Raw genomic sequence first — 9,220 nt, forward strand, 5'->3', positions numbered from 1 at the left:
ATTCATGTGTGGAACATTTTTTGCATTTTGTTGTGTCTTCCTCAATTTCTTTCATGAGTATTCTATAGTTTTCTGAGTACAGATCCTTTACCTCTTTGGTTAGGTTTATTCTTTCTTCCATCTAATTGTGTATAAAAATGCAACTGACTCCTACCCACTTAAGCCCCCATGTTGCATCACCACTTCCTCATATCAGGGAGATCATATGGTAGTTGTCTTTCTCTGCTTGACTTATTTCGCTAAGCATGATAAAATGAAACAAGATGGGATTGGGAGGGAGACAAACCATAAGTGACTCTTAATCTCACAAAACAAACTGAGGGTTGCTGGGGGGAGGGGGTTTGGGAGAAGGGGGTGGGATTATGGACATTGGGGAGGGTATGTACTTTGGTGAGTGCTGTGAAGTGTGTAAACCTGGTGATTCACAGACCTGTACCCCTGGGGATAAAAATATATGTTTATAAAAAATAATTGAAAAAAAAATGCAACTGACTTCTGTGCACTGTTTTTTACATCCTGTCGCTTTGCTGAATTCCTGTATGAGTTCTAATAGTTTTTGGGTAGAGTCATTTTGGTTTTCCACATAGGGTATCATGCCATCTGTGAAGAGTGAAAATTTACTTCTTTATCCATTTAGATGTCTTTTATTTCTTTTTATTGTCTTACTGCTGAGCCTGGGACTGCTAGTACTATATTAAACAAGAGTGGTGAGAGTGGACATCCCTGTCATGTTCCTAACCTCAAGGGAAAAGCTCTGTTTTAAACTGTTGAGAATGATATTCTCTGTGGGCTTTTCATAGATGGCTTTTATGATATTGAGATATGCTCCCTCTATCCCTGTACTGTGAGAGTTTTACTCAAGAAAGAATGCTTTATTTTGTCAAGTGCCTTTTCTACATCTGTTGAGAAGATCATACGGTTATTCTTTTTTTTTTTTAATTAATGTGGTGTATCATGCTGATTGATTTGCATACTTTGAACCACCTTTGTAGCCCAGGAATAAACATGGTGAATAATCTTTTTAATGTACTGTTGGATCCTCTTGGCTAGTATCTTGGTGAGAATTTTTGCATTCATATTCATTAGGGATATTGATCTGTAATTCTCTTTTTTGGTGGGGTTTTTGTTTGGTTTTGGGATCAAAGTAATGCTGGCCTCAAAGAATGAGTTTGGAAGTTTTCTCCAGGTTCATTTATATTCACAAGCACAAATGGCTGTGAAGCCAGGCTACAGAAGTTGTCACCAGGTTGTTCTCTTCAGGTTACCTAAACAATTGTGTTAGAATCTTGTTACAGGGGTTCATCTCTGAGGTCCAGAAAACTTCTTGTACCTGAGCTCATTAACATTTATGTTGAGATCTAGGAAAAAACTCCATATTAAGAATTTCTGTCAAACCATAAGAGATTCTTAATCTTAGGAAACAAACTGAGGGTTGCTGGGGGTTGGGGAGAGAGGCATAGGGTGGCTGGGTTATGGACACTGGGGAGGCTATGTGCTATGGTGAGTGCTATGAATTGTGTAACACTGATGATTCACAGACCTGTACCCCTGAAGCAAGTAATACACTATATGTTAATAAAAAGAATTTAAAAAAATAATGATGATATGAGGAAAAAAAAGAATTTCTGTCAGAATCAAAGTATAAGTTACTTGACACATTGTTAGACAAGATGAACTCCCATATCACAAATAATGTATAGCCTAGATCTCATCCCAAACTTAAAGTTGGTCTTTTAATAAGTGTTTAAGTGTACTTTTGCAAATATCTACCACTTAGTCTGGTCAAAACTTTTTAGGAAAAACAATGAAATCTTGACATGGAATTTTCTCTCAAATAAGGATTTTCACAAGCTGATTAAATGTTGACAAATTTCTGTGAGCTCATATTGGCAAATGATACATCAGCTAATGTGAAGAATTATGAAGATTTACTGACTTCGGAAATGAATCCTGAAAAAGACATGCCTGATAAAATTTTAGAACTGAAATGCCCTGAGAGTCCACTGGACCCAACTTCTTTTTATGCAGACAATGAAACTGGGGACATAAGCACACCACTGGGCAGAATTCAGGTTACACGACCTTCGATGTAACACATCACCTCAACATACACTGACTCTAGGAAAGGAAACAAGTGGTATCTGAATCCAAAAACTGATGGGCATTTGTTTTTTAACAGGGAGCCTGGACCAACAGCCATTACCATCACCTGGGAATTTGTGAGAAATGTACATTCACAGGCCACTCCTCAGAGCTACTAAATAAGATACTCTGTGGTTGGGGCCCACTGAATTGTGTTTTCATATGCGCTCCAGATGATTCTGATGTACCCTGAAATGTGAGAACCATTTTGACAGGAGATTGTTAGTTCAAGAAAGGATATTTAAATTTTTCCTATTCACATTTACAAAGCATTAAAAATAAAACAAATGACAGAAACTGAAATGGTATTCTGATTAAAGATTTATAATTATGTTGACAAGATTTTTTTTATTGATTGATTTCTTTTCAGCGTAACAGAATTCATTGTTTATACACCACACCCAGTCTTCCATGCCATATGTGCCCTCCATATTACCCACCTCCTGGCTCCCCCACCTCCCACCCCCCACCCCTTCAAAACCCTCAGATTGTTTTTCAGAGTCTATAGTCTCTCATGGTTCATCTCCCCTTCCAATTTCCCTCAACTCCCTTCTCCTCTCCATCTCCCTATGTTGACAAGATTTTTTAAAATAAAAAGCTAACGAAGAATAATGCTTGAGATATGCTCATTTAATTCAAACTTCTTTGCTAAAATAAATAGGTAAAGAAAATTAAGAGCTAAGAACTTCCAGTTATAAAATAAATAAGTCAAGAGGATGAAAAGTAGAGCATGGGGAATACAGTCAACAATACTGTAATAATGCTGTCTGGTGACAGATGGTGACTATACTCATCTTGCTGAGCACTGAGTAATATTTGGAATTAATGAAGCAGAATGTTGTACACCTGAAATTAATATAACAGTGTAGGTCAACAATATTTCAATAAAAGTAAATAAATAAAAATAACACTATAGGGGGCACCTGGGTGGCTCAGTGGGTTAAAGCCTCTGCCTTCGGCTCGGGTCATGATCTCAGGGTCCTGGGATCAAGCCCCACATCGGGCTCTCTGATCAGTGGGGAGCCTGCTTCCCTTCCTCTCTCTCTCTCTGCCTGCCTCTCTGCCTACTTGTGATCTCTGTCAAATAAATAAAATCTTTAAAAAAATAACACTATAAAGGAAACATTAAAATACAACACAGTTCTATAGTAAAACATCAATCTTCAAAAAAATGCTTATTTTCTGATTAAGATGCACTCCTCAACTGAATGCTATGCTTTATTACACGAATGCTGTATTGCCTTGGTATTTTTTGTTCTACCAAGTAGTCTATGTTATGCCATGTTCTATCTTTACCAGCCAGCCAAAGACGCAATTACCAACCACATGTCATTTTCTGTTTTTGTCAATTGCAAGTACACATTAAAACTCCAGATGTCTAAAATACTGAGTAACCTTATACTTCAACATATTCATTATATTAAAGGACGGAATATATAAAAATATCTCTTACAGTGCTAAGGTTCATCCATATTGTGCATATGGATCTAGCCAGTTCATTTTTGCTGTTGCATAATATTCCACTGTGTGAACACTGTCATTTACTTATCAAATTAGACTGATAGGCATTTGGGTTATTCGTGGATTTTTGCTCTTACAGTGTTGCTGTGAACATTTTTCTCCAAGTCTCCTGGAAGGTATCTATCTCCCAATGCAGGGCTCAATCTCATGACCCTGAGATCATGACTTGAGCTGAAAGCAAGATTCAGATGCTCAACCGTTTGAGCCACCCAGGCATTCTTCACTCCTTTTTATTTATTCACATGTGTTTCTCTGTAAAATGGTTTCCAAGTATTTTACCCTTTTTTAAAATAACATTTTGAGTGGAATTCTATGGTCTTTTTACACCCCCCAAACATGGTTTTTACTCATTTTCTCACTAGGACTGACAAATCACACTTAAAAACTTCCACTGGATTAAAGCAAACTTTTAATTCTTAAAGAACCAAATACTGTAAATTCCCACTTAGAATTTTTTATGATTTTCTTTTGTTAAAATTTCTGTTCTACAATGGAATGTTTTTGTTTCACTCACTGTACAAGCTTTTGCTATATATTCATATACACCTGTTACTAATAAAACAAGAGTAGAAAATGAGCTTAATTTTGTGTGAATTTAGTGTTCTTGGGCTTTGATTCCTTCATATGTAAAATGGCGGTCAGTAAAGAAGTAATATCTTGTAACATCCTTAGCACATTAAAGGCACAGTAAAAGATGTTATTTTAACATGGATGAAACTAAATTTCCAATAGGGCAACACCCATATCAATATATTTACCACATAACATTAAGAAGCTATTCACTTTCAATTCCCCATCTACCAAGAGACAATGAAAGCCAGCCTGTTAGGGTGCCCAGGATCAGAGAAGTTATGAAATGTAAATCAACTATGTTCTATCTAGCTGAACTCTCATTTGACAGATTAAAAAACAGAGGTCCAAGAAGTTTTTGAATCTTGCCCAAAGATGGACAACTAATTTGGAGCTGAGTCAAGTCTAGGAGCAGGGTTCTTCTAACCAATACAAGTATTTCCATATAAGTGGCTCATCTCAGTTTAACAGAGCACCTTAGCTCCAAGACCATGTTTATTGTATTATATCACAGCTTACAGAGATGGCCTTTGTTGTCCTTCTTGTCTTTGGGAGAGAGTCTGGGGAGATATTTTTTTCTCAAACTCCAGTGTTTTGGCATCTGATTCTACAATGAACATGAAACAAAAATTTTAAAAGTATCCACACATATACATACATATATGTGTACATATGTGTTTACAAAAATATATATATACAGAAGAAGCCTTAACATGTCTCCTGGGGTCATCTATTGCTGGCCACATCTCAGCAGTCATGAAGAACAAATGGGGGATGGATTTCAGTTTGAGAACTGCAAATTGCTTTTGATGCTCTGATAATAAAAGGCTCAGAAGTGTTTATGCTCTCAAAAAGTCATAATACCATTCACTAGATACCTTTTAATGAGTTTCATTTTGAGAAATATGATGAGGTTGGTCACCTAACCTTTGTGTAATTTTTCTAGTAAGGCATCTGAAGAATGAAAAATTAAGCCAACTCATTTTTTCTTCCAAAATTTTCCTTCTTAATATTTTTGTTTTAAGGTTATTTTGTTACAATATGGGTTTTCAAACATTATAAAAGATGAGAGAATTTATGAGGGATAAAAAGCAGATAATAAATCCAAAACAATTCATAGATATACAAAAAAAAAAAAAAAAACAGAGCTTGAGGGTGAGGAGGAAGGTATCACGTTTTCCCACCTACAGAGCTGTTATGTATAAGATAACCATCCTCAAAAGCAAGAATGGAAAACAAAAGCAAAAACACAGCTGCAAAATGAAGATTCAGTCTGGGCTTTTTAGCTCTTTATGTCTTTAAAAATGGGAATCAAGTATGTTTTTCCAAAAAAGGCAAAGAAAAAGAAATCCAATTTGGACGTATAGTCAGCTATGTGAACAGCAGTTCATGGAGGGGTACACTGTTATGGGAATACACTCAGTTTTTACCATTCCCATCATAATGCTTGTACCCACTGGATGGAGGGAGATAACTAAACTTGTTCATTTGATATCTGCTTGATCCTGTAGACTCCTGTATCTCTACCTAGTGTAGTTACTAAAATGCCAAATGAAACATTTTAGTGCTTAAATGCATAATGTTGTTTGCAAAGTCATCAAAAAACAAAAACAAAAATTAAAAAAAAATTCTTAGTATGTTTAGCATCTCCTCTGCTGGTCTTCATAGGTCTCCTCTAGAAAGCCTTGGTTACCCCAAGTTCCCATTTTCCTCAAATTTATCAAATGAACATGCTTCTCGATATTCAGGATCTAGTTGAGATAGTGAAGGTCAAACAGGCTTAGTCCAGTATGCTGGCCACAGCAAATGCAGAGCCAGCCATATTCCAGTGGCTGGGGAATCCTTGTTCAGATTTGGGCCAGGCTTGGGGGCATTGTCCAGAGCAGGAGGCTTGTGGGTCCTGCACCCTGAGTGTCCTCAATACTCATTTTTGATACTAACCCTTTGTTTTATTTGTTAAATGTGTCTTATTATGGTAGAAGTTTGTTTTTACTTGTCTTTTATAGTATTTCTGCATAACCTTAATATAATTATTAAATTGATCAAAATTTTCTTAGAATTGCATTTTTTAGTGTGTTGTTTAAATTATTATTTCCTACCTCAAAGTCAGAAAAAAATCTTCAATGGTATATTCTAACAAAAGTTTAACTTTTATTTTCTATTTTTAGTTTCATGCTCCATCTGGATTTGATTTTGTACATGATGTGAGGTTCAGATCTAATATCCTCTTTTTCTAAGTAGAAATCCCTTTTCCCAAGTTATTTTATTGATTACTTCCTCCATTTTCCACATATTAGTCAAGCCAACATTGTCAAATGTCAAACTTACTGTACCTGCCTAAGTCCTGATATGGAGTAGAACAAGTTCTTTCTCCTCTTGTCTCATTTTCTTGTTCTTTTTGTACCTCCTACTCTTCTTCATCCCTCAGAAATGTCTATTTCTAAATTTTTTAATCTTCCCTATAATAATTAGAAATGTCTTCCCAAGGTCCAAGAAAAGGAAAAGCTCACAAGTACTTTTACAAGTACTGTGATGCTTTAGATCAAATTAGAAAAAACTGGTATCTTCAGAAGTCTTCCACCCTTGAACAAGATATATCTTATTTACTATTTTTTAAATTTATTTCTGAAAAACTTCATAATTTTATGCACATAAATCTTAGGCACAGTTGTTGAATTTAATTTTGGGTATGCTGTGACTTTCTGTGGCCATTATAAATGATGCTTTTAAAACTTTTACTTTTGAGTTGCTGATTTATAGAGATGTAATATTCAAATTGTTAAAATATATTACTTTTCTATATATTATTTTTGTTTTTTGCTTTTTAAGTTTATAATTCCAGTTTGTTAATATACAATCATATTAGTTCAGGTGTACAATATACTGATCCAACAGTTCCATACATCATCCAATGCTCATCACAAGTGCACTCCTTAATCCCCATCATCTATTTCATCCATCCCCCTAACCAATACCCTTCTGACTACCACCAGAAGGGTGGTTCTTATAGTTAAGAATTCTGCTTCTTGTTGTGTCTTTTATTTCCTTTGCTTGCTTTGTTTCTTAAATTCCACTTATGTGAAATCATATGGTATTTGTCATTCTCTGACTGACTTATTTCACCTAGCATTATACTGTCTAGCTCCATTCTTGCTGTTGCAAATAGCAAGATTTTTCTTGTTTATGGCTGAGTAATATTCCATTGTATATATACACCACATCTTCTTTATCCATTCATTTATCTATATGGGCTGCTTCCATATCTTGGCTACTGTAAATAATGCTGCTATAAACACAGGGATGCATGTATCCATTTGCATTAGTGTTGAATTAGTGTATTTTTGCATTCTCTGGGTAAATATCTAGTAGTACAAAAAGTATTTCTACTTTTAACTTTGTGAAGAACTTCCATACAGTTTTCCATGGTGGCTATAACAATTTGCATTCCCACCAATAGTGCGCAAGGGTACTGTTCTCTCTACATCCTCACCAACACCTGTTGTTTCTTGTATTATTGATTTTAGCCATACTGACAGGTGTGAGGAGACAGCTCATTGCAGTTCTGATTTGTATTTCCCTGAGGACAGTGCTGATGAACATCTTTTCATGTGTTTGTTGGCCACATGAATGTCTTCTTTGGAGAAGTAACTGTCCATGTCTTCCAACCACCTTTTAATTGGATTATTCATTTTTTGGGCATTAAGTTTTTAAAGTTCTTTACATACATTGGAAACTAACCCTTTATCAGGTATGTTATTTGCAAATATCTTCTCCTACTCCAGAGGTTGCCTTTTAGCTTTGTTGATTGTTTCCTTCACTGTGTAGATGGTTTTAATTTTGATGTAGCCCCAAAAGTTTATTTTTGCCTTTGTTCCCAATGCCTCAAGAGGCACATCTAGAAAAAAGCTATAACTGATGTCAAATTAGTTACTATTTATTTTTTTTCTAGGATTTTTATGGTTTCAGGTCTCACATTTATATTGTTAATCAATTTTTTAAAAAAGATTTTATTTATTTGACAGGCAGAGATCACAAGTAGGCGGAGAGGCAGGCAGAGAGAGAGAGGAGAAAGCAGGCTCCCCGCCGAGCAGAGAGCCCGATGTGGGGCTGGATCCCAGGACCCTGGGATCATGACTTGAGCTGAAGGCAGAGGCTTTAACCCACTGAGCAACCCAGGCGCCCCGTGTTAATCAATTTGGAATTTATTATTTTTTATTTTCTACGTAGATAATTATATCATTTGCAAATGATGAGAATTTTACATTCTTCTTTTGAATTCTAATACTTTGAAATTCTAAACCGCCTTATTGTACTGGCTAAGACCTTAAGAAAAAAATAATAAGTAGATGTGGCAAATGTGGGTTCCTCATTCTGCTCACAGTACTTTAAAATATTATTTAAGCTTTTTTTTTTGGATCAAATTCCAACATAAATAAACCCGAAGAATGTAATAAAATCCTTGATCTGTCTATGTCTTTCCATTCTTGACATTTTTTTTTTTTTTCCAAGCCATTTGGGAGTAAGTTGGAGACATCAAGACTTCTCACAATTATATACTTTGGCTTGTTACTCTAACATGGATATTCTCTTAACAAACCAAGGTGAAATGATCAAACTGAGAAAATTCAATAGGATTTATACAATGCTATTATATGATATACTTCCCATATTCAAAATCTCCCCACTATTACCAAACTGTCTCCCTAAAAATTCTTCTTTATCTAAGATCCAGTCCAGGGTCACAAAGAGCATGTGGTTTTTCATTTCTTTAGTCTCCTAAAATTTAGAACACTGACTCTATCTTTCTCCGTCTTTTATAATATTAATTTTTTAAGTGTAGAGGATAAGTTTCTGGTTTTATTTTATAATGTTTTCCAATTTTTGTTATCTGATAGCCTTTTTATGTTTAGATACAGTTTATATAATTTTGGAAGGAATTCTACCTAAGTAATATTGTGGCCTTCATAATGCATTGTATTAGCAGGCA

Source organism: Mustela erminea, chromosome 3, assembly GCF_009829155.1.
Source record: "Mustela erminea isolate mMusErm1 chromosome 3, mMusErm1.Pri, whole genome shotgun sequence".
In the NCBI taxonomy this organism is placed as follows: domain Eukaryota; kingdom Metazoa; phylum Chordata; class Mammalia; order Carnivora; family Mustelidae; genus Mustela; species Mustela erminea.